The sequence below is a fragment of the Equus asinus genome, chromosome 8, assembly GCF_041296235.1.
Source record: "Equus asinus isolate D_3611 breed Donkey chromosome 8, EquAss-T2T_v2, whole genome shotgun sequence".
In the NCBI taxonomy this organism is placed as follows: Eukaryota; Metazoa; Chordata; class Mammalia; order Perissodactyla; family Equidae; genus Equus; species Equus asinus.
The window spans coordinates 94,457,701-94,481,787 of record NC_091797.1 but is presented as its reverse complement, the minus strand read 5'-3'; the positions used below and the strand labels follow the sequence as shown (position 1 = coordinate 94,481,787).

General features: G+C 46.6%; 1 long non-coding RNA gene across 2 annotated transcripts; it reads right to left on the bottom strand.

Annotated features, from left to right (window-relative positions):
- Nucleotides 1-6,794: 6,794 nt before the first annotated feature.
- Nucleotides 6,795-23,919, bottom strand: LOC123287783 (uncharacterized). Of its 2 annotated transcripts, XR_011505575.1 has the most exons (3): nucleotides 23,252-23,407; nucleotides 20,055-23,138; nucleotides 6,795-6,809 (listed from the first exon to the last, which is right to left on the bottom strand). It is a non-coding gene; the product is annotated as an uncharacterized lncRNA (long non-coding RNA). The 2 variants fall into 2 exon arrangements; XR_011505576.1 differs by lacking the exon at nucleotides 6,795-6,809 and having other exon boundaries at nucleotides 22,978-23,138; nucleotides 23,252-23,919.
- Between the last annotated feature and the right edge of the window lie 168 nt (nucleotides 23,920-24,087).

Below are 24,087 nucleotides of genomic sequence, written 5' to 3'. Positions count from 1 at the left end.
AAGAATTATGGATGCAGGTTCCATTTCTAACCCTTATACAGTCAGAATCAGAGCCCCTGAAATCCCGTGCTGCCCCCCTCAATATAGAGCCTTTATGGTCCCGACTCTCCTCCAGCAGGGCACAGGGGCCTTCACGAGGGTGAGGTGACGACCACAAACATGTCACCCCAGGTGCACATTACAGGTGACAGCAGTCTCATCACCCATTGGCACCTGCCCAGGCCTGCTGCACCCACCCTCAGCCCCTCAGCCCTCAGAGCAGCATACCCCCCGGCCTGTGCCTCTTCCCTGATCAAGCTGCTCTTCCCGCATCACCTTGATTTGGTTCCTCAACCTTCTAATCTCCTTCGTGCGCCTCCCCTTCCTCAGACACAGGTGGGGCAGGAGACACAGAGCAGGATTCTTCCCGGGCTAAATGTCATTTGTGTATTTTCTTAGTGTTTCTAATATTTTGAGTGAAGTTCCCCACCATTGCAAGTTTAGTTTACCCAAAGTTATTGCAATGATCGTATTAATCAGTTTGGAAGAATTATGTCTCAACCACATTGAATTTTTGATTCATAAGCTGGATATGTCTCTATATTATTTAAACGTTTAATTTCTCTAAGGAATTTTTATAGTTTCCAGTGCAAAACATTTCCATACTCTGTCACATTTATCCTTATATATTTCGTATGTATGACGACCTGGTAGAAATTCCCAGGCATGGGACATGACAGTCATCCAGAGTAGAGGGTCACCTCCTGTCTTAAATGTCCCCACATGTCCCAGCCAATTTTGCAAGAAGCAGCTTTTTTTTTCATCTTTTCAGTTCCAGTATCCAAATATGAGAATTCCTTCATATAATAAGGTCACTGTGAACACATTTCCACTACACTGAAAATACATAACTGTTAAGTCTTAATATTCTCATCTTTTTATATTCTGTTTTGATCCTGTTATTTTCTTTTCTCCAGATTTCTTCAATCTAGTTATATCACATTTATACAAACAAGTCGTATGAGCACACACAGAGCAGGAGAGATCCATGTAGCACAAAGGTAGCTGTCTGCATAGTTTTTAGAACACATCTCTTGTTACTCACTGGGGTGCATAGTTGGGACAATGGGGAGGTTTCTTGTGGAGCCCAGACCTAGCTCTTTACAACAAGCCAGGTGGGAGCTTACCAAATCCTGTCCCCTTTGACTGTGCCACAGAGCACAGCACTGTGGGTCCATGCTGTGCACACACCTGCAGCCTGTTCACCACGTTGAGCCTGGTTAGGGTGGGGGGTGACTCACCCATGAAGATGCTGTGGACAGGCCTACATTTCAGAGGGATAGGCAAGGTGTGAATTCAGCCAAAGGGAAAATATCACAGTCACTGTGGTTTATCTCCATTCTTACAAAAGAAGACTCACTGTCCAAGCTTATTTTTGAAATTAATGATGATAATAATAATTGTGGAATAAAGTGAATTTAAAAAGTCCCCTGAGAACAAAATGGAGTCTGTGTGGCTAACCAGGACCTAAAAACAAATGGAGTCAAGTGGCCATGATGGAACAAGGCTGCAGTCACATACTCTGTTCTTGAAAAAACCACAGAACATCCTCTTAAGCTCTTGACTCTACCAAAGTTCTTGATTAAAAAAAAATCTTTAACAGCGACCTGGACCTAACTAATAAAACTGTGACCTGCGCCAACCAATCAGCACTAAGCAGGCTTGTGTCTCTCATTTGCGTAAGTAGATCTGAGTGGGACCTGGGAGGGAACTTCTTTTAAAAGAAAGCCCCTTCCTTTGTTCTCCCAGAGGGGACTTTTGGTTTGCTGCAGAAGGCTGAATCTCCCTGATTTGCAAGCCGTGAATACAGCTTTCCCACGGAAATTCTTGTATTCCAGAGATGTTTGTTGGCGTTCTTTGGTGTCAGAGCAGAATCTAAAGTGAGCCCAGATCATTCCCTGGACTATGCAGGACCAAAACCTCAGTGCCTGCAGGAGCCTTGGAGCTCAGAGCTCCTCCATGGTGTTGCAAGATGTCTGGAGAAGTCTTCTCACATCCAAGACTTCCCGCACTTTCATGTAGAGGGCTCAGAAAGGTGTTTGCCTGAGGGGTCCCTCGCTAAGGTTCTAGGAAAGGGGGTGGGGTTCCCATCTGGTTGTTTGGATGCTTGCTCCTGTTTCTTGTTGCAATAAGGTAAAGTTCTCAGCAGGAAGTCCCTGTTCAGTGAGATAAAGTTTGCTTGAGCTCAACATGGGAAATTCACATTCAAAGACAGTCCCCGCTGATCAGCTGCCCTCCCGTACCCAGGCCGAGTGTAGGTTTAAGAATTATGGCCTTTGGTCAAGTAAATATCTTATGCTCTGGACAAAAGTCACCAGGGATAATTGGAATTGCACTAGCCACCTTGGGTGTCTTAAAAACTCCCCAAATTAGTTTATCTCCGCACACAATGAGAATCAAGAAAATATCAAACTTCCCACGACCAATGGAAAACCTATTTTAATTGGTATTTTGAGGCTTCTGAATGAAATCAGGAGTCCTTTATTGTCTCTTTAAAAGAAAACTTTTTAAAAAAACTTTTCTAAAAGACAGTTGGCTTTAAAAGACAACCAAAATGAGCATATTTTTGGTTTGCTGCCAAAGGCCACATCTCCCCCATTTGCAAACTGTATGAGCAACAAAGTTCTCTTAACTAAATGCTTGTACCCCAGAGATTTTTGTCGACATAATAATGGAATGATAAGCTAGTGCATTAGTCTACAAGGGCTGCCAAAATAAAGTAACACAGACTGGGTGCCTGAAATGACAGAAATTTAATTTTCTCACAGTTCTAGGAGCCTGGCATCCAAGGCCAATCTGGAAACTAGTTTGACTTGCACTGACTCATGTCTCCTGGGCTTGCAGATGGCACATGTCCCCTCATCCTCACATGGCCTGTTATTCGTGCACACACAGCCCTGGGGTCTCTTCCTCTTCTCATGAGGACCACAGTCTCATTGGACTAGAGCTCCACCCTGATGGCTTCATCTAATCTTAATACCTCCCTTAAATATGTCCCCAAACATTGTCCATTGGGGGTTGGGGCTCAGCAAATGAATTTTGTGTGGCACACAATTCAGTTGATAATATCAGAAATTAGTGTACATTTTTATTAATGAGGATGAGGCAGAATAGGATAAATTATATGAGGGTCAGAAACATCTTTTTGAGCATAACTTTTTTAATGTAGTTTTGAATTGTGAACTAGTAATCCTGTAATTGTCATAAAAGACACATAACATAAAATGTACCATTTTAATCATTTTTGAGTGTACAGTTCAGTGGCATTAAGTAGATTCAAAAACATTGTGCAACCATATCCACTATCAAATTCCAGAACTTTTTCGTCATCCCAAACACAAACTGTGTGCCTGTTAAAACGATCCCCCCCATCCACCTCCTCACCAGCCCTGGTAACCAGTTGTGAACGGAGGGATTGGGGACCTGGATATGGCACAGGAACCCAGGGCTCCAGGGCCCATGACAATGCAGGAAGGAGCAGAGAGCAGGAAACAACCCCATGGTGGCTCTTGGGGGATGTCATCTGACCCAGGTAAGAGCTTCTTTGGGCTGTGAGTTTTATCCCAGAATGGTGATGTTGATGTATGCTCCCACCATGGCATTGATATCAATGTTTCCTATTGCAGAACGGCCTGTAATCACCTTTTCCTCTCCCAAGTGTGTCAGAAACCGTCGCCATGGCCCAAGGCTGTTATTGGGCTTGTGCATATGAGTCATTGTCTCTTCCTATATGCAGTCCCTCCATAATCCATTTCAGCTATTCCCAGGAGAATTTGCAAATGCCCTTTTTTCAGCCCAATTCCTCCCTGGCTGTCCAGAGAAATTTCATCAGGTCACAATGGATTCTGCTAACTGATATGCTGAAGAATGTGAGCATCTATGTTACCAGTGAGATCGCCCTATAATTTTCATATCTAATTAGGTTCACACTAAGCTGTGCACCATGGGTTTTCTAGGATAAGAAATGAGAGTAGGCGACATGCTCTCTGTTTAGTCTTCGGGAAATTTCCTTGCATGCCATCAAAGAAAATGGAGTTTCGATTTCGTTTCTTGCCACCAAGCTCCTCCAGATGGGCTCAGGGGCTATTTCTCCAAGTGTGGTGCAAGAGGCATCCTCTGCATCTCCAGTGGGAATGTGGAAGAGTGTGCATTCTGGATTGCAGCAGGGGCAACAGAGGTGGCCAGGGAGTAGGAGGCAGTCACAACAAAAGCTGGACAGCCAGGGATGTGAAGGGAGGAGAGAGGAAGAGACAGCCAGCTCCTGGGAGCCTGTAGCTCATGCATACTGGTGGGTGGGTGGGTGGCACTGAATGTGCCTGAGCCATGATGAGACCCCGCACAGGCACTGGCCCCACTGATGACTAGAAACGGTGAGACCAGGCATGAGCTGTGTGTATCTGGGTGCAGAGCTTCTGCCTCCTCACCTCTTGCTTGCTCACTGCCTCCCTGGCAGCCTTTCTCACCCCCTGGACTTTCTGGTCTCCAGCCTGAGTTCTCTGAGTCACTGCAGCCACCACTGGTGCCAGCAGTGCGCCTCCGGCCTGACACTCCTTGCACAGAGCCCCAGCATTGCCTACTGCTTGCCTTCTTGTATCCCACCTGCTCCTGCCCCAACCTCCCAGGGAGCTGGGCAGACTGGGTGCCAGGCCTGCTGCAGAGTTTTCTTGTCTGTAAAATCCGCTGAAGAGAATCACATTGTAGGGTTACTTGAAGAATTAACTGAGATGATTATGCAAAGTGCCAAGCTAGTATTGAATTTGTTGTTTAAGAGGCAGTAGGTTTAAGCTGTGTGGCCTTGGCTGATCACTTATACTCTCTGAGCCTGTTTCAGAAGACTCCTTCTGAGCTTTGTGACCTTGGGAAAGTCTCAGCACTACTCTGAACCTCCGTATCCTCATCTGTAAAGTAGGGATGATAGGTAATGGCCACCTTCAAAGGGTCCCAAGTGGCTCTCTTGGAAAGGAGGCTATATAATGATGTGGCCTGTTATAGGAGCCACCACTGAGTGAGAGTGTCCTGAGTGCAGCCCCGTGGCCATGCAGCTTCCAAACATCATCTCAAGGCATCGAACAGCCCCAGGAGGGAGCTCGTTACTTCTCAACTTTTCAGATGAGAGAACTGGGACCCAAGAGGGTAAGAGGCTCACCCCAGTTAGCACAGCTGGAATGTAGCAGAGCTGGGATTTGGACCTGAACATGGTGACTCCAAAACCAGTGTCCGTTAAGCTTGGGACTCAAGGAGATGCTTTAAAGTGGCCGTTAGCAGAGTATTCTTCACTGGAACTAGCAACAAGAATTTGTAACTGCATTTCTTCTATTAGAGCACATTGTCTTCCCAATTAGAAGATTAAATCTTGTCTAACACATATAATTCAGAAAATAATGAAAAGTATGACAGAAAAAAAATCAACCCTATTCCCACCACCCCAAGATAATGATTAGCCGCAGCTTGCCATAGTTCTTTCCAGTCTTTTTTCTATACCTCCATGTTAAAACAATTGGAATAAACAGAATCAATCCATGGACACAGTTCTCTCTCAGGAGATGGGGAGGGCTGGGAAAATGTATCTTACTAATCCTTTGCAAAGGCTGCTCCTCCAGTCTTTCCGCCCAGCAATCCCAGATGGAGATACACCTCTGGCCCAAAAGGAAGCTGACCAGGCTGGGGATTTGTGCATCCCACCAGGGACCACTGGGCAGACCCTGCTCTGAGGCTGCCCCTCCTCCCTCCCCATCCTGTGCCTCCCTCCTGGAAGACGAAGCCATTCCTTTCCCTGGAGTCCAGGGACTAGTGATGTCACACACTCCTTCCCACCTGTCCCTGCCCCTCACCCACTCCCCATCATGAGCAAAGCACTCCTAGAGTGACAGCTCCAGAGGGACAGAGGCAGGAGACAGTGGGCCTTAAAGGTCCAGGCAGCCTGGCTTCAGTCCTGGCTCTGTCCCAGGCAGCTGCAACCTCTCAGAGCCTCTGTTCTCATCTACAACATGGGCACATAAAGAACACCCACTTCCTGGAGTCATCGTGAGGATTAGATGAGATACAGACAAGTAAATGTTCAATTAATGGAAGCTGTTGCTTTTTATTAGAGAGTAGACATGATCTGAATAATATTGATTGTCAATAATTGTTGAGTCCTCACTAATAGAGAAGCACAATTCCCATTAATTCCCACAACCACATTAGTTGATAGACATTGAAATTAATCCCTTCAGACATGAGGAAACTGAGGCCCAGAGAGATAAAGTCATTTGTCCAAGGGCACACAGCAAGTACATGGCAGAGCTTGGATCAGGCCCCAGCTCTTCTGCCTCCAACCCAGTCGCTATTCCAAATGGCAGACTCTCTGCCCCTTTCCCTGGCCCTCCTCTTCCCACCAAAACTCATCACCCTCTTGCTCCGTCTTATGGAGCACCCTCCTTCAGGAAGAGGTCCAGGGGCACTTGGCCTAGTAGCCCATCACAGGTTGGTGTGAGGAGGGTGCTATTGACCTCTAGCCACTCCCAGTCCACCTCCATCATAGCCCACTTCTCCCTGCTCCCCTGATTCCCCCTGGGAATGGGAATTAGGACCTCTTGAACTGGAAAGAGTCCCAGGCTTGGAATCAAGCAGATGAGGCTCGAGCAGTAGCTAAAAGTCCCCGGGTCAGTCACTCACTCTTTCAAGTTTCTGCTTCATCATCCATGAAAGGGCCAACAAGGTCTTCTTTGCCTGCTTCTTAGGGTTGTTGTGGAAATGGTAGATTGTAAAGAACATTGAGAGTGGCAAATCTGTAAAGATATAACAGTGATGTTACAATCAATATTGTCCCCATGACACAAGCATGTAAGAAGAGAGTATCATGGCATCATGTTGGGTGCAAAGTAGAAGCTCCGAAGATGTTTGTTTTTCCCATGTGATGTCCAATTGACCCATCATAATTTATTGAAAGAGTTGTCTTTCCCCACTGCTCTGTGGGGCCACCTTTGTTACAAAGCATATGTCCTCGTGTATGTGTGGGGCTGGCTCAGAGCTCTCCATTTTGATCCATTGGTTATCTTTGTGCCAATATCACATGGTCTCAATTACTTTAGCTTTATAATAGTTTTCATATCAATAAAAGACATTTTTTCCCCTGAGACATTATCTTGGCTATTCTCAGCCTTCTGCATTTGCCTATAAATTTTAGAATCAGTTTATCAGGTCTCACATACAACAACAAGAGATCTATTGGGTTGGGATTGGAATGGCACTGAGTCTATGGATCGACATGGGGAGAACTGCTGCCTTTACAATACTGAGTTTTCCCCTCCCCATAGTTCACTCCATACACAAAAATCCATCCCAGTTCGGTGCAGATCCAAATATGAAATCCAAAACAGCAAAGCTTCTAGAAGCCTACAGAGGAAATAATCTTCACAACCTTGGGGAGAAAAATGCTTCTTAAACAAGGCAAAAAGCACCATCCAGAAAGGAAAACACTGATGCATTTCATTACATTGAAATCATAAGAAGTTCTCTTCATTAAAAGACACCGTTAACAGAGTGAAAAGTCAAGCCGTAGCCTCGGAGCAGATATTCTCAACATGCACTGCTAACTACGTGCTCCTATGCAGAATTTACAAAGAACTTGTACAAACCAAGAAGTAAAACAGAAAACCCAACCAAATGGGCAAGAATCTGGGACAGACATTCACAAATGAAGATGTTGGGAGAGCCAGTAAACTCATTGAAAGGTGCTCAATCGAAGTAGATATCCAGGCCATGCCTATGAACACTACAAGGAGATACCACAACACCAAGAATATGAAGATGGACAATGCCATGTGCTAGTGAGAATGTGGAGCAAATAGAAATCAAATACACTTCTGCTAGGAGTAGAATTCACACAAATTATTGGAAAAACCGTGTGGCATTATATACTAAAGCTGAATATGCACCCTCCCTGTGAGCAGCATTTTCAGTCCTAGGCATTCATCCAGCAGAAATGAAAGCTTATGTCCACCAGAAGACATGTCCAAGAATGTTCACAGCAGCAATTTTGGGGGCTTATAATAACAAAGTTTTAAATAACCCCAACAACTGAAATGTTTCCCAACAACAGAATGATACAGTAATGTATATATACAGAGAGACAGAGAGGGAGAATGCCTTTCAGAGATGGTCAGGGAGGCTGAGCTGCTGACAGGGAGCAGAGACTCATCCTGGGATACCTGAGCATCAAAGTCTTCCTCATAGAGCCCGTGTCCAGGGCATTTCCTGGCTGACCCTGATAAGAGGACCCCCTCCTAGTTACACACCATGTTGCTGGTTTTCCTGTTGAGGGAGATTCTTCCTCCTGGAAATTCTGACACTGAGGCTGGCTGGGGCAGCACAGGTTGACCCCTGACTTCTGCAGGGACAGAGAACCCTGAAACTGCATAAGAGGGGTGTGTGAGTGTGTGTGAGAGACAGAGAGACAGAAAGAGAGAGAACGAGAGAGTATGCATCCTGTGCTCTCAGAAAGCCATTAATTCAATCCCTCAGAGGCAGATCACTATCCAAGTGTCCCCTAGCCCCTCATATGTCCCCTCTACACCCTGAGGGTGGTTCTTCATGCAAATCCCTCCCAGGGGCTGCTTCTCTGTAAGACCCTCCAGGGTCCTGAAGCTAAGAAGGACAAGTGACTGAAAGGCCACTTCCCTGGGACGAGGATGAACTTTACACAGGGAGGAGGAGTTGGTGCATATTAGCTGTGTTAATGAGTCCTCTGAATCATGAGCACAAGTCCGGTGGAGTGAGATGCCCGTCCATCTTCAGAACCTGGATGGAGGCACGAGGCCCGCAGCCAAAGGGTCTTCAGGTCTCAGGAGGCACAGGACAGGAGTGACCACACAGCCTCCAGCTTCCTGCTCCTCTCACCATGGCCAGCCCCACAGGGCCCCTGTGGCTCCCAGATGTCCCCCTGAGGATGATCAAGGGACATTATTTTACTTTGGACAAGGGCTAATATATGGGACTTCATTGACCTGAGCAAAGCGGTCGTATGTCTGAGGTGCTTTCCAGAAAGTTCTTTGGAAACAGAGATTCTGAGGCAGAAGAAAAATGTCATTTCTGAAATGTGCACTCATTCTTTCAGCTGTGGATTACTCAAGACTCACCCTGGGTAAGACCTCAGTTAATTCTCAATGAGGGAAAAAATAAATCGATAGCTTCCAAGTGCAAATACGCACCGTTGAATGTTCAAGTCATTTTTACAAAAAATCTGTAATTTTATTGCCTTAATAAAGAGATTGACTTAGGATGGTGAGAAGTAGAAAACCAGAGTGTGGGATCCGAATAGGAATAAGATTATGAAGCGATTTCCTGCTGGTCTAACGTCTGCTAAATTTCCTTCCTTGAGATGGAGCCTCTGGAGAAAGGAAACGACAGCAAGAACATTTCCAGTTTTCTCTGAAAACCTCACGTGGAGATGGAGTTAAAACACGATGACCCAGAGGGAGGGATCTGAACTCCCTGGTTACATAGGGGAAGAGGAGAGATCAGGAGGGATGCGCGTGAGGGATGCTGTCGGTGAAGCTCTGTAGAAGTTGTGAGCAAGTTGGTGTGTGGGCTGGTTCAGAAAGAGGAAAATGTGACTGTGACCAGGGTGAGTATTAGTACATTAGCTGTAGATACGTCAGGAGTAATGCAGGCTCACAGTCTATGAAACAAGATGCGGACGTTGACGTGTGGATGGATGTGGTTACACCGCTCAGCACTTAGCCTGTTCTCAGCAGAAGCAGCACTTATTCTTGCTCATTCCCTGCAGACCCCGTGGGACGTGCCCTTGGGCTCTGGGACCTCATCGTCTGTGTGATCCTGGGATGCCCTGTGCTGGCTCAGGTAACAGGTGCATCCTGCACGTTTCTCCTTCCTCAGTTCATGGATAAATCTGGCTGCAGAGGAGTCTCCTGTCCAGAGGCCTCCACAGGAGCTTCTCACTGAAAAGAGCCTCAGAGCCAAGGTCTGTGGGCCTGGGGGTTTTTGTCTCACTTCCTCGTTGTCTGAGACAGTGTGAGTAACCAGAGCTGCTCCCACTGCTATCAGCTGTAGCACAGTAATAGTCAGCCTCGTCCTCAGCCTCGAGCCCAGAGATGAGCAGAAGCCCTGCATTGGCCGAGGTGTCTTTGGATCCAGAGAAGTGGCTGGGGACCCCGGAGCCCTGGTGCTTAACTGAGTCTGAGTAGAAACTCAGAAGATACCCCGGAGGGCTCCCTGGCTTCTGCTCGTACCAGAATATAAGAGAGCTGCCAACACTGACGTCACTGCTCAGGGTGCAGGTGAGTCTGGCTGATGTTCCAGGAGATGCAGAGAGGGAGGGCAGCTGGGTCAGCACAGGCTGGGAGAGGGAACCTGCAGGCAGAGACACATGTGGGTGCTGGGGCAGGGGCCAGAGTTGAACTGATTCAGATTCTGAGCCAGAGAGGCTGACACGAGTGTCCGCTGCTCTGGGTCCCTGAGACCTGTCCCTACCTGTGCAGTGAGACAAGAGCATGAGGAGGAGAGGAGTCCAGGCCATGGTGCACTCAGCCCCTGGTCCCCACAGTGGGCTGGGCTGCCCCAGGCCTCATTTTCCTTTCCACCCTCTGCCACAGGAGGGGCTGTTCATGCAAATGAGCTTCCATCAAGTGACTGCCCACCCCTTCTCTGAGCCCTGGTGCTGGAGCTCAGCTCACACCACACACTGAGGAGGATGGAGGTTGGCTTCACCCCTTGGGAGAGTCCTGGGAGGAAGCACCTGCTGAGACAACACAAAGGGCCCTGCTCAGGGGACTCTGCCAGGCAAGAGAGGACACAGCTGCTGAGTCCCCATCTGTGAGCACGGGGCCCAGCCCCCAGCCCCAGACTCCTTTAAGTGAATGGTCCTCACAAAGCAGCTGTGTAGGGACCACAGGGCAGTCCCACAGCACCCCCTGCTGATCACAGGTCACACCCCTCACCATGGTCCAAAACCCTGAGAGCCCATCTGGTTCTGCAGGTCAACAGGTCACTGCCTCTGTTCACACATCCATGGTCTGATTCCTGGAACTTGGGATTCCAATATACTGTGCATGATTACTGTGGTGATCTTATTCCCAGAAGGAGTCTCTGTCTGTGGAAGATTCAGAAATGTACAGAAATGACAATTTAAGATGTTCGTGCCCCCGGAGAATATGCTGCAATCATCATAGCCCTTTATTTGCACGTGCTTTGGAATATGCATACATTTTCAGTGTTCCATCAATTGTTTAATAGAGCAATGATTCCAAGGACTCTCACATACATTTTGTGGTGTTTTAGTCCCCAGTTTTTTAGCCAATTTACTTGTTGAGCTAAGTGACAAGTCAAAGAAGCACAATGATTCCTAGTATTCGAGCTGTGCAGCTCCCACCACGCCATCTTGTATTAGAATAGAGTCCAACCCGGGAGAGAAAGTCTTAGATAATCATTTGTTGGCTTCCTTCATCCATCTCTCCCTGTTCAGAATCATCTCTTCTATGGACACAGAGTTTACCAACCCCAGCATTCTTTCTTCACACCTCTTCCCACTAGGGTCCTTTTTCGGATTTGTGGTTAAAAAGTTGAATATTAGAATACCATTGATCTTCTGCTGGATCATGAGTTCTATATTTAGCGTCTTGTTGGCAATGGCTGTCTTACATGTTGTTCAGTGAAATGTTGTCTGACAGTCACCCAGCTCGCCCATAGTCTTCAGTTTATTTGCTCACGAAGCTTGTCTCCTGTGCTCAGCATTTGCTCCCCCATCCACCTGCTCCCTGAGGGCTCTTTATTCAGCACCTGCAGGCTCATCACCCTCCATTTCGCTGCAGGAGCCCATTCAATCCAGTCAGTCTCACTCGTTGCCTTCCCGAGGACTCAAGCACTGTCTCTCCTGTTCTACAGACAGTAAGATCAAGGTTATTACTCAGCATCTTCTCTCAAATCAGCTCACATCTCAAACTCAAAATGTCCAAAAAGCAGAAATCATTATCTTAGCTTCAGATCTGCACCTCTTCCAGGTTTCCCATTCAGAAGATTTCAGATATTCATTCAACAAGCATGTGTTGTGTCTGTCTTCCATTCCAGGAAGTTTTCTGGCCACTGTAGATACAGAGTGACAGAACAGGGGAAAAATTCTATTCACTTGGAGCTTGGATCCTGGTGTGGGAAACACACAGTGAACAGAGTCACAGAAGAATGTCATCACGTGGTTGACACCACCCTGGGAAGTTATCACCCTGGGAATCTGGAGCCCACTCCTGAATGCCAAGAACGCTTCACCTCCCCCAGCACATGGACACTGAGGGGCTGGATGTTGTGTCCATAGTCTCCCCTGGTCCTCACCCCTCCCTGCCCGTTCCAGGTCCCTGAGTGCAGGTGCCCATCCCTGCTCACCCGGCCATGCAGAGCCGCTCAGTGCGGTCTTATCCACCATCTTGTCCACTATATTTCATTCTTTACACTGTATTCAGAGGGATGTTGCAAACACACATGTCTGATAAAGGCACCACCCTGCTTAAAAATCTTCCATAGATTCCCTGCTCATCAAGATGAAGTAAAAATATTAGGTGCCACATCCAAGGTCTCTCTCGACATGGCCATCATTTCTTCCCCTGCCTCCTGCCTCACCTCCCGCTTCTGCAGCCTCTACAAAAGCACAAGCAGGTCTCTTTTGCAAAGGGGACACTTAACCCTGGACCACAGTGTTCCCTCCTCTGGGGGACTTTCTTGTCCTCCTGTTGCTCTCTTGTCCTTCTTCCTTGAGGACAGGCTCACATATCACCTGCTGGATGAATTTTGACCACACTGAGTGGAGCGACAATTTGTTTTTACTATAATTATTTACAAGCAAATTTCCAAACCTAGAGCTTTAACCACCTGCGTGCATGTTTTTTAACTAAAATTCAGGGATAGAAATACTGAACAAAGAATACAAGTATGATTCCTTCTGTCATTATTTTTCCTTATTAATTGAACCTATTTACACTCCTCAGAGCAGTGGTTGTGTATTAGGCGATTACTGTTTCTTCAAACATTCAATCTTCCCAACTTTGAGAAAACTATCATCCTTGGATTGAGCCAGACATCCAGGATAAGTGGAGAGACGTGGAGATTTGGTAGCATTTGAATTCAGAGTGTCCTTAATGATGACGCTCTGTGAAATGAGAGCCTGGAGAACTGTTCTTCATGATTATTTAATTTGAAAGCTGTGTTGGACTTGGTCTTCCCTGCGTGTGGTCTAACTCTGTAATCTGTGTGCCCCTTGCAGCACCAAGGACGCTAAAATTGTAACAGTTTCCACAATGCTACTTCCCTGAACGCATCGTGTTTCTTTATCCAGTTTGTAATGGAGCACTTCTAATATGGAACCCTTGACAATGACTTAGCATGAAAATTTAGTTTTGATTTTGTTTGTTTACTGTCTAATCACAGGGTAAGAAACTTCCATTTTATTCCCAATCTCCTGAGAAATTGTTTTAAAATCACAAAAGGTGTTGAATTATGGATCAAATTTTTTTTCCCTTGGGATAATCATGGTTCTTCATTTAATGGATCACAGAGTTATAGTATGGAACAATGAACGTTGACCATAGCCTCATCCCAAATATGAGACTTCATTTGATTCAAGTTAGTCGTAAATATAAAGGCTAATATCATAAAGATGCTAGAAAAATTATAAAATAGCATCTTCTTGTCATTGGAATAAACAAAGTTTTCTTAGATAGGACACAGACACTTTCAATCAATACAGAAAAATGTAACAAATTACACTATGTAAATTTAAAATAATATTTTATTGAGGTCACATTGGTCTATGACATTGTGTATATTTCAGATGTAGCTTATTAGATTTCAGCTTCTGTACAGACTGCATCAAGTTCACCACCAAATGTCTAGCTTCCGTCTGTGACCATACACAAGAGCCTCTTTACCCCTTTCACCCTCCCCCTGCCCCTTTCCCCTCTGGTAACTGTGAATCTCCCCTGATTATCCATATGTGTGTGTTTATCTTCCACATATGAGCGAATTCATACAGTATTTGCCTTTCACTGTCTCATTTATTTAGCTTAGCATAATACCCTCAGTGTCCATACATTATGTCACAAATGGCACAACTTTGTCATTTTTTATGACTGGGTAGTAGTCCACTGTGTACATATATACCACATCTTCCTTATCCATTCTTCCACTGATCACCACTTACATTGCATGCAAATACTGGCTATTGTGAATGATGCTTCTATGAACATAAGAGTGCATATATCTTTTGAATTCATGTTTTCATGGGCTTGGATAAACACTCAGAAGTGGAATAGCTGAATCATAAAGTATTTCTATTTTAACTCTTTGAGATATCTCCAGAGTGTTTTCCCTGGTGACCGCCCCAGTTTGCTTTCCCACCAGCAGTGTACGAGGGTTCCTTCTTCTCCACATCCTCTCCAACACATACATCTGGTCTTTTTAATAATAGCCATTCTGACGAGTGTGAAGTTATATCTCATTTTAGTTTCCATTTGTATTTCCCCAATAATTAGGTTTGTCGAACATCTTTTCATGAGCCTGTTGACCATCTGTATATCTTCTTTCGAAAAATGTCTGTTCATATCCTCCATCCATTTTTTGGTCTGCATGTTTATTTTGTTGTTGTTGACTTGTATGAGTTCTTTATATATTTTGGAAATGAACCGCTTATCGTATACATGATTCGCAAATAATTTATCCCAGTTTGTGGATTATCTTTTTGTCTCGTTGATGGTGTTCTTTGCTTTGAAGAAGCTTTTTGGTTTGATATAGTCCCATTTGTTTATTTTATATATTTGTTTCCTTTGACTCAGAAGACATTGTGTCCAAAAGATACCACTAAGATTGAAGTCAAAAACCATACTGCCTGTGTTTTCTTCTAGGAGTTTATGGTTTCGGGTCTTGGATTCAAGTCTTAAATCCAGTACGAGTTAATTTCTGTGTATGGTGCGAGACAATGGCCTACTTTCATTCTTTGACCTTTCGCTGCCCTGTTTGCCCAACAACACTTATTGAAGAGCCTTTCTTTCTCTACTGAATCTCCTCGAAACTTTGTCAAGGATTTGCTGTCCATGGACACGTGGTTTTATTTCTGGGCTCTCGATACTGTTCCATTGATCTGTGTGTTCATTTTCCTGCCAGTACAAAGTGTGTATGTTACTTTATTGGATAGTATATTTAAATGTCAGGGAATATGATGCCTGCAGCTTTGTACTTTTTCCTCATAATTGCTTTGGCTTTTCAGGGGGGTCTTTTGTTGTCCTATATAAATTCTATGATTCTTTGTTCTATTTCTGTGAAAAATGTCATTTGGATTCTTTCATTTATTTATTTATTTATTTTGAGGAAGATTAGCCCTGAGCTAAATGCTGCCAATCCTCCTCTTTTTGTTGAGGAAGCCGGGCCCTGAGCTACCATATGTGCCCATCTTCCTCTACTTTATATGTGGGACACCCACCACAGCATGGTTGGCAAGTGGTGCCATGTCCTCACCCGGGATCCGAAGCGGTGAACCTTGCCCAGCCAAAGCGGAATGTGCGCACTTAATCGCTGAGCCCCCGGGCCGGCCTCGTCATTTGGATTCTGGTTGGGATTGCATTACATCTGTAGATTGCTTAAAATATAGACATTTTAACTACGTTTATTCTCCCAATTCGTGAGCACAGAGTATCTTTCCCGTTTCTTTATGTCTTCTGCAGTATCTTTCGATGATGTCTTACAGTTTTCAGTATGTATGTCTTTCACCTCCTTGGTTACAGATAATGTCATTGACACAAAGAGAAATTCAGAAGCATGCCCATGATGCATGTCTCATATTTGGAAGCCTCAGGTTTTCAATTCAGATCTCCCCAAATGAAAAACAATTTCTCTTTTAATGTCCTTCCTTAATGGGTCAGTGTTGAGAATGGGGGAAAGGGGAGGAGCAGGAGTCAGGGAAGGAACAGGAAGAGAACATTCCTGGAGTGTCTTGGCCTGGAATAGGCTGAGTTAGTGTTGACAAAGATCAGAGCAGCTGGTCTGGGCCACATACTGTGGCGAGTTCATGTAGTGATTTCTTTAATCTTCCCACAATCCATTGCGTAGACGATCCTGAGTTCCTTTACACAGGTGAGCACGCAAAGATTCAGTCTTTATTGGAGCTGGGATGTGAACTATGGTCACCCACATGATGGTGTCTATGGGGCCAGTGTCTCTGCTGCCCCGGTCATGGCCATGCCCTGAGAGTCTCTGGCCCAGGACTGAGGAATGTCTGTGAGGCTCTGTCTGTGCAGACCTGAGAGCCCACCCAGTGTTAGCAGAGGTGCAGGAAACCCCCAGGCTTCTACTGTGAGCAGAGCAGAGCAATGGGGAGGATTTTGTCTCACTCCACATGAGTGGGAAGCACTGTAACAGCCTTTGGGTGGCCATGATGTGTCCTAGTGAGCCTAACCTGGAATGCAGAGATGAGCAAAACCCTAGCATTGGCTGATGCATCATTGGATCCAGGGAATTTCCTGGGGACCCCCAGAGCCCTGGTGCTCATCTGAATGTGAGTGGAATGTAAGTAAACACCTGGGAGGACTCCTTGGCTTCTGCTGGTACCAAAATAGCCAGAAGGTACCGAGAGTGAAGCCCCTGCTCATGGTGCAGGTGAGTCTCATAGAGGTTTAGAGGGAACGGAGAGGGAGGACACAGGCTGGGAGAGGGAACCTGCAGACACATGTGGGTGCTGGGGAAGAGACCAGTGTTGAGCTGCTTCAGATTCTGAGTGAGAGAGGCTGACACAGACTGTGGGCTGCTTTGAGTCTCTGAGGCCTGTCCCCACCTGTGAAGTGAGAAAGACATGCAAGGAAGAAAGGAGTCAAGGCCATGCTGCACACAGCCCCTGGTCCCTACAGTGGGGCTGGTCTGCCCCAGGCCTCCGTTTCTTCTCCACCCTCTGCCACAAGAGTGGCTGTCCATGCAAATGGGTTTCCAGCCAGTGCCTGCCCAGCCCCTCCCTGAGCCCTGGTGCTGGAGTTCAGCTAACACCACACACAAGGAGAATGGAGATTGGCTTCACCTCTTGGGAGAGCCCTGTGCGGAAGCACTTGCTGTGACAAAGGTCTCTGCTCAGGGGACTCTGCCAGGACTGAGAGGACCCAGCTGCTGAGTCCCCATCAGGGAGCACAGGGTCCAGCTCTCAGGCCCAGACTCCTTTGAATGAATGGTCCTCACAGATCAGCTGCGTAGGTACCACAGCGCTGTCCTGCAGTGTCCCCTCCTGGTCACAAGAAATACCCCTCACCATGGCCCAAAGCCCTGAAAGCCCAGCTGTTTTTCGCACGTGTTAATAGAGATCGCTGCCTCTATTCACACATCCACCATCTGCTCATTTGGTGATGGCATTCACCTACACTGGAGGTGATGACACTTCTATCTCACTCATTAGGGAGTACAAAATGGAAGGTGAAAAAGTGTACAGAAATGGGAAGTTAAGGTGTTTCCACTCCCAGAGAAGATGTTGCAAACAGCCTATCCCTTCATTTTTATGTGGTTTAGAGAGCACATCCATTTTCAGTGTTCCATCACTTGTCCATTAAAGCAATGAATTACAAATAAACTCACATAACCTTATTTGCATCTTAAACTCCAATCTTTAGGTAGTCTATTTGCTGTGCTAATGAGAAATCAAAGAAGCACAATGAATTCTAATATTTGAGCTGTGCAGCTCCCATCACGCCATCTTGTGTTAGAATAAAGTCCAACCCGGCAGAGAAAGTCTTAGACCCTAATTTGTTGGCTTCCTTCATCCATCTCTCCCTGTTCAGAACCGTCTCATCTATGGACACAGACCTTACCAACCCATCATTCTTCCTCACACGTTTTCCCCTAATGTCCTTTGTAGGTTTCGGGGTTACAAAGTTGAGTATTAGAATGTCATTGGTCTTGTGCTGGATCAAGAGCTCTATATTTAGCATCTAGTTGACGAATGTCTATCTTACATGTTCCTACGTGAAATGTTATGAGACATCCATCCAGCTCACAAACACTCTGCAGTTTATTTGCTCCTGGAGCTTGTCACCTGTGCTCACAGTTTGTCCCTCATCCACCTGCTCCCCGTGGTTTCTTTCCTCAGTCCCTGCAGGCCCATTGCATCCTTCTCCTCTTCCTTTGCATAAATCTATGGAGTGCAGTCCATATCCCCAGGGTCAAGTGCATGTATCTCTTCTGTTCTATAGACAATAAGATCACCGTTATTACTTAACATTTCCTGTTAATTCGACTCAGAGCTCCAGAGTCAAAATATCCAGAAAGGAGAAATCATTATCTTTGCCTCAGATCTGCTTTCACCAAGGTGTGCAATTCAGGAGAATTCAAATATTCTTCTAACAAATATGTGCTGACTTTGCCCATTGTGCCACAGTTTCTGGGCTTTGTAGATATTACAGTGACATAACAGGGGGAAATTCCTGTTAACATGGTGACTAGATCCCAGCAGGAGAAACACGCAGTGCACAGACTCACAGAATTCGTCTGGGCATCTGGAGCCTGCTCGTGCTGGCTGAGAGCCCATCACCTCCCTCAGGACGTGGACAGTGAGATTCTCTGCACTCGGTCCACAGCCTCCCCTCAACTGCACACGGCTCTGCGCCATTCCAGGAGCCTCGTACAGGAGCCCAGCCCTGCTCCCCCGACCTTGCAGAGTCTCTCAGTGTGGCCTCGTCCCACAGTTTGGCCACTGTATCCCATTCTTTACTCTGTACTTAGAGTGATATTGGAAACACATGTATCTGATAAAGGCACCTCCGTGCTTAAAACTTTCCCAAAGTATCTCTCCCCATCAAGATTATGTAAAGCTGTTGAGTGTCACGTTCAAAGTCTCTCTGTGTGTGTGGCCAACATTTTTCCCCCTTCCTGCCTCACCTCTCCCCAGGAGCCTGTACAAAAGCACAAGTGGGGCTCCTTTGATAAGAGGATACTTAACCCTCAACCCCAGTGCCTCATTCTCTTTGAGCACTTCTGGTCCTCCTGTCCCACCGCTGTCCCCTTCCTTCAGGACCAGGCTCACACATCACCTGCTGGAGATACTTACAGGAGCAATAATGTGTTTGTATTATAATAATTTACAAGGAAATCTGCAAACATAAATTGAACCCCCAGTATGCATACTCTCTTAAATAAAATTTAAGGATAGAAATACTGAACAAAGGACACAATTATGATACTTATCATCATTTTTTTTTCTGCTTAGTTGACCCTGTTTACATTCCCCAGAGAAGTGGATGTATATCGTGTTATTACTTTTTATTTAAATGTTTCCTATTTCCAATTTGGTTTGTGAAGTATTGTCCTTGGATTGAGACAGACATCCAGGATAAACCATTGTAAGAAGAGATTTTGTAGCATTTGAATTCAAGAACATCTTTTCTATGAGAATCTGTAAAGGTGTGACACATGACAGCCTGTAGGACTGTTCCTCATGAGCATTTCATTTGAAAACTGTGACCGACAAGGGCTTCCCTGAATATGGGGCAGCTCGCAATCTAGAACGTCCTCTGCAGGACCAAGGGCGCTGCTCTCAGCAATTCTAAGACATCGCTTCTTTGACACATGATGTTTGTTTTATCTCCGTTTTGAATGGAGAAATTCTAATATAAAATGACTTAGAATGATTATTTTAGTTGATTTATTTATTTTCCTGTCTTCCATCAGGTAATGGGACTTCCCGTTGATTCCAGTTTCCTGAGAGATTGTTTCAAAATCACAAACAAGGTTCGATTTTTTATCAATCTTTTTCTGTTGAAATGATCACTGGTTTTTCGTTAATGGATCACAAGCCAGTGGTATGGAAATAGTGAACACTGACCACTGCCTCATCCCATATGTAAAACTCAATTTGATTTGAATCATAGTCATAAATATAAAAGCTAAAATCATAAAAGTTCTAAGAAAAAATATAGTCACATCTTCATGTCTTTGGAATAGGCAAAGACATCTTAGGTTGAACACAAAAATTACTAACCATAAGAGAACAAAATAAAATAAGTTACCTAAAATTTTAGAATATTCCTTGACAGGCGAGTGACCTCAGCAAGATGATGGAATAAGAGGCTCTCCACTCGTGTCCCCACTCAGCAACCATGATTTGGCAGCCATCCATTGACAAAAGTGCCTTTTTGGGAGCTTCTGGATCCAGGTAGGAGACTGTTAAATCCTGACGGAACTCAAGGCTGAGGAGTGGTGTCTGAGAAGGCAGGCCCATGGTCAGGGGGTCCTGGCAACAGGCCCAGAACAACACCATCCCCCTGGGGACATGGCAAATCACTTTATTGCCTTCTTCCTGCCACCTGCACCACTTGGCCAGAGACCCAGCAGGAGTCACTCCTGCCCATGCCTCAGTTAGCAGCCCTGACAACCATGTCCCTGGCTGTGAACGGTGAAGCAGCCATTGATCCAGTTCCAGCCCCTCTTAGCCACAGTACAGGAGCAATCCTGCCCATCCAGGCAGCAGACAAGACACATGCCCATCAGTGCCCCTGGGGGCAGGCCTGCTGTCCTCAGTCTGACTGGGAATCTGGAGGCAGCTCTGTGCCCTGGCCCCAGTCCTGTGCAAACCAGTCTGTGGGCACTCCTGCCTGCCCAGGAAATGGGCTGGGAACATGCCCATCAAAGTCACAACAAGCAGGCCTTGGGACAGGCACCAGTTCTGGACCCTGAAGCAGACTTCTGTCTCAGTACAGCCCTTATCAGATCTGGCCCAGGGCCAACCCTGCCCAACAAGGAAACTGTCCAGTGCCCAGGAGGGAGCCACACCCGTCCATCCACTATTTTCTCTTTATTCCAGGGTAAAGCATTGCCAAACTCCTCCTAATCACTGTGCTGAGGGGTTGTCTTCCTTTAGTTGCGTCCATCACTCTTTGGTTTCTACGAGAGTTTTCTTGATTTCTCCTGCTAGACTCTGCCGGCCTGGGACATGACCCCATCCTACCACCTGCTTCCCAACACAGCCTTCCAGTCCCCACAGGGGATGACTGGTATCAAGATGTGTGGACCATGTGCCGTGACCTTGCCTGGTGGGAGAGCAGACCCCCTGCTCTGAGGCCCGAGGTCCCATCTGGAGCCAAGTCTTGGTTTCTTCAACCTGTCCTGTCTTGTTGGTTGATTTTCTTCCTCAAGTAAATGAGAAGGGAAGCCAAGTAGGCATTATCAATCCTTTTTGCATAAAATAACCCTTTAGAAGCATTTAAACATGAACCCGTTACAGAATCCCACTAACGAGGTTCAGATTAAGTAATCTGGTAGAAAGTGTCATTTTCTGGCTTTTAATAACTGGAAAGTTTCTAATATGATGGCAGCATTGAGAACAAAGGGACTAAGTTCATGCTTCATGTACTTTCCCTCTAAAAATGTGCTGAAATTGAACAGGCACAGGTGAAGTTTTTATCAAATGTAAGACGAGAGTAAACTAGAGATGTGCATTACTAGAATTCCTAACGACTAGTCCCATTTGTCAGAGCTGATCATATCTCTTGAAAATGTCAGCGTCAAAAAATCCAGCCTCAATCAGATGGCGCCATCACATTGTCTCAATTGATTGACTCACCCACAACCCACACTGTTCCCAACAGCCAGCCTCAGTCGCTCTTTTTCCCAACCCCATACTTCAATACCTCCTTCCTCTAAGCCATTGGTTATCTGAATTTTCTTCTCTATCCCACCTGCTCCACCCATTAACCAGACCCATCGTCTAACATTTGTATGGTCCCCAGTTCCTACCTAGTCCCTCCCTACATCCAAACCTCCTCCTCCTTCAGTTTCTATGCAGCACTTGGGCCTCATAAACAAATCAGATTCTGTTGATCCCCTGACAACCCCTCTAATGCTCCCATCTCCATCCCACCAGGCTCACCCCTCCTCACTCTCCCAGGACATCTATGCTGTACAGTGTCTTTTGCTCGTTTGTACTCTCTCTTCCCCCAGACAGTGGCACCACCCTGAGCATGGAGACCCTTCCTGTCTTGTCCACCTACTATCCTGAGCCCCTTCACCCAAGTCTGACCCATAGTAGGTGTTCAGTAAACGGTGTGGATGCACATAATCTGGAGAGTCAACTAGCCTGAGTCAAACACAGCTGGACTTTGTTTCCCTGTTTCTGCCCTGACTTCTTGATATGGGCTGAACTGTGTCCCTCAAAACCCTATGCTGAGACCCTAACCCTGTTGTGACTGTCTTTGGAGATAAGGCATTGAAGGAGGTAATTAAGGTAATTAGGTCATAAGGGTGGTGCCCTAACAAGTGGGGCTGGTGTGTTTATAAGAAGAGGAAGAAAACCAGGGGTGAGTGCACAGAGAAAAGGCCCTGTGAGGACACAGCAAGGACCCAGCCTTCTGCAAGCCAAAGGGAAACCAAACCTGCCAGCACCTTGATCTTGGACTTCCAGCCTGCAGAACTGTGAGGAAACACATGTTTGTTGGTTAATCTGCCCCATCTGTGGTATTATGTTATGGCAACCCTGGCAGACTCACACACCCCTGGTGGACTCTGTCCCCAGGGCAGCCTGCCCCAGCATCCAGGAATGTCTGCTCGATTAGGCAAAAACAGAAAATGGGTTGAAACCAAGGACAAGTTGTGGGGGCAGACATTGAGAGCATGAGCATACATGTTCAAGAGAAAGTTCCCTGAACTGAGTATCAGAGCTGCTTTTGGACACACAAACAAAGGAAGCAGCTGACATGGTCGAGGAGTGGGGGCTGCACAGGCAAGCCCCATCACTGAGGGGACAGCAGGTTTTTGTCTCACTTCCCCACAGGCCTGCAGCACTGTGTCACTACTACCACTGCTGTCATAGGAACCACAGTAATAATCGGCCTCGTCGTCAGCCTGGACCCCAGAGATGGTCAGGGTGGCTGTGTTGCCAGACCTGGAGCCAGAGAATCGATCTGGGACCCCTGAGGCTCGTTTGTTAGTAGCATAGATGAGGAGTTTGGGGGCTGTTCCAGGGATCTGTTGGTACCAGCTTGCATAACTACTACTATACCCAATGTTGGAGCTGCTTCCAGAGCATGAGATGGTGACTGTCTGGCCCAGGGTCCCAGACACTGAGGCGGGCTGAGTCAGAGACTGGGCCCAGGATCCTGGAAATGAGAGAGACACAGAGATGGTGATTCAATGGACTAGAGACAAAGAGAGAAAGCAGGGTCCCACGCATCTTCCCAAGACCCCTTCCCTTGTCCCCATATCTAGTCACCTGTGCAGAGAGCGATGAGGGTGAGGAGGAGAGGGGACCAGGCCATGGTGGAGATCTTCACTGAGTCCTGCCTTCTGTGGCCCCACAGCTGAAGCAGAGCTTCCCCCTGATCTCTCCCACCCCTTCTTCATACTCTGAGAGAGGGAGGGCCCTCACATGCAAATCACAACCCCCAGCTTTCTGATCTCAAACTTGGCCTTTGCTCAGGTGCCACTTCCTAAGGGTGGCCCTGGGGTGGGGTGTTCACAGCTGTGAGCCCTGAGCAGAGGGCACCAGGCAGTGCTAGGTGGCTGGTCACAGCTGTGAACCCTCACGGAAAGCTGAGGAATGAGCACTGAGCGCCCCCTGGTGTCCAGGCCCAGACTGACTATTGTGTTTCAGGGTGACCGAAGCCCAGCAGACAGTTCCCCCATCCCCACTGCTCTGTCCACTGTCCCCCTGTGTTAGGGTCAGGCCAGCTGGCTCCTGTGTAGCCTCCACATCCCCTCAGGGCAGTCTCTACTCAGACTCTTCAGGAGTGAGTCTGTCCACAACTCCTTTAGCTGTTCAGTGGGGAGGACTGAGGGTGTGTCTCGTATACAAACTCCTCTTAGATCAGGATGAAGCGCAGAGCAGTGACAGGCCCCATGCAGGCAGGTCCCCTTCTGTGCAGGACACAGATTCTTTCCTTGTATGTGATCCCTCCCTGTTAGAGATTTAGCAGTGTGTCTCCAACACTCAAAGACTTTGCTCCAAAGGTCCTATTCCTGGTGGAATGTAAGTACTTTGGTTTTTGCTATGCTCTTTGACCAATCATTACCGTGTACTGGTCTCCTCACTAATGTATGAGGTGAATA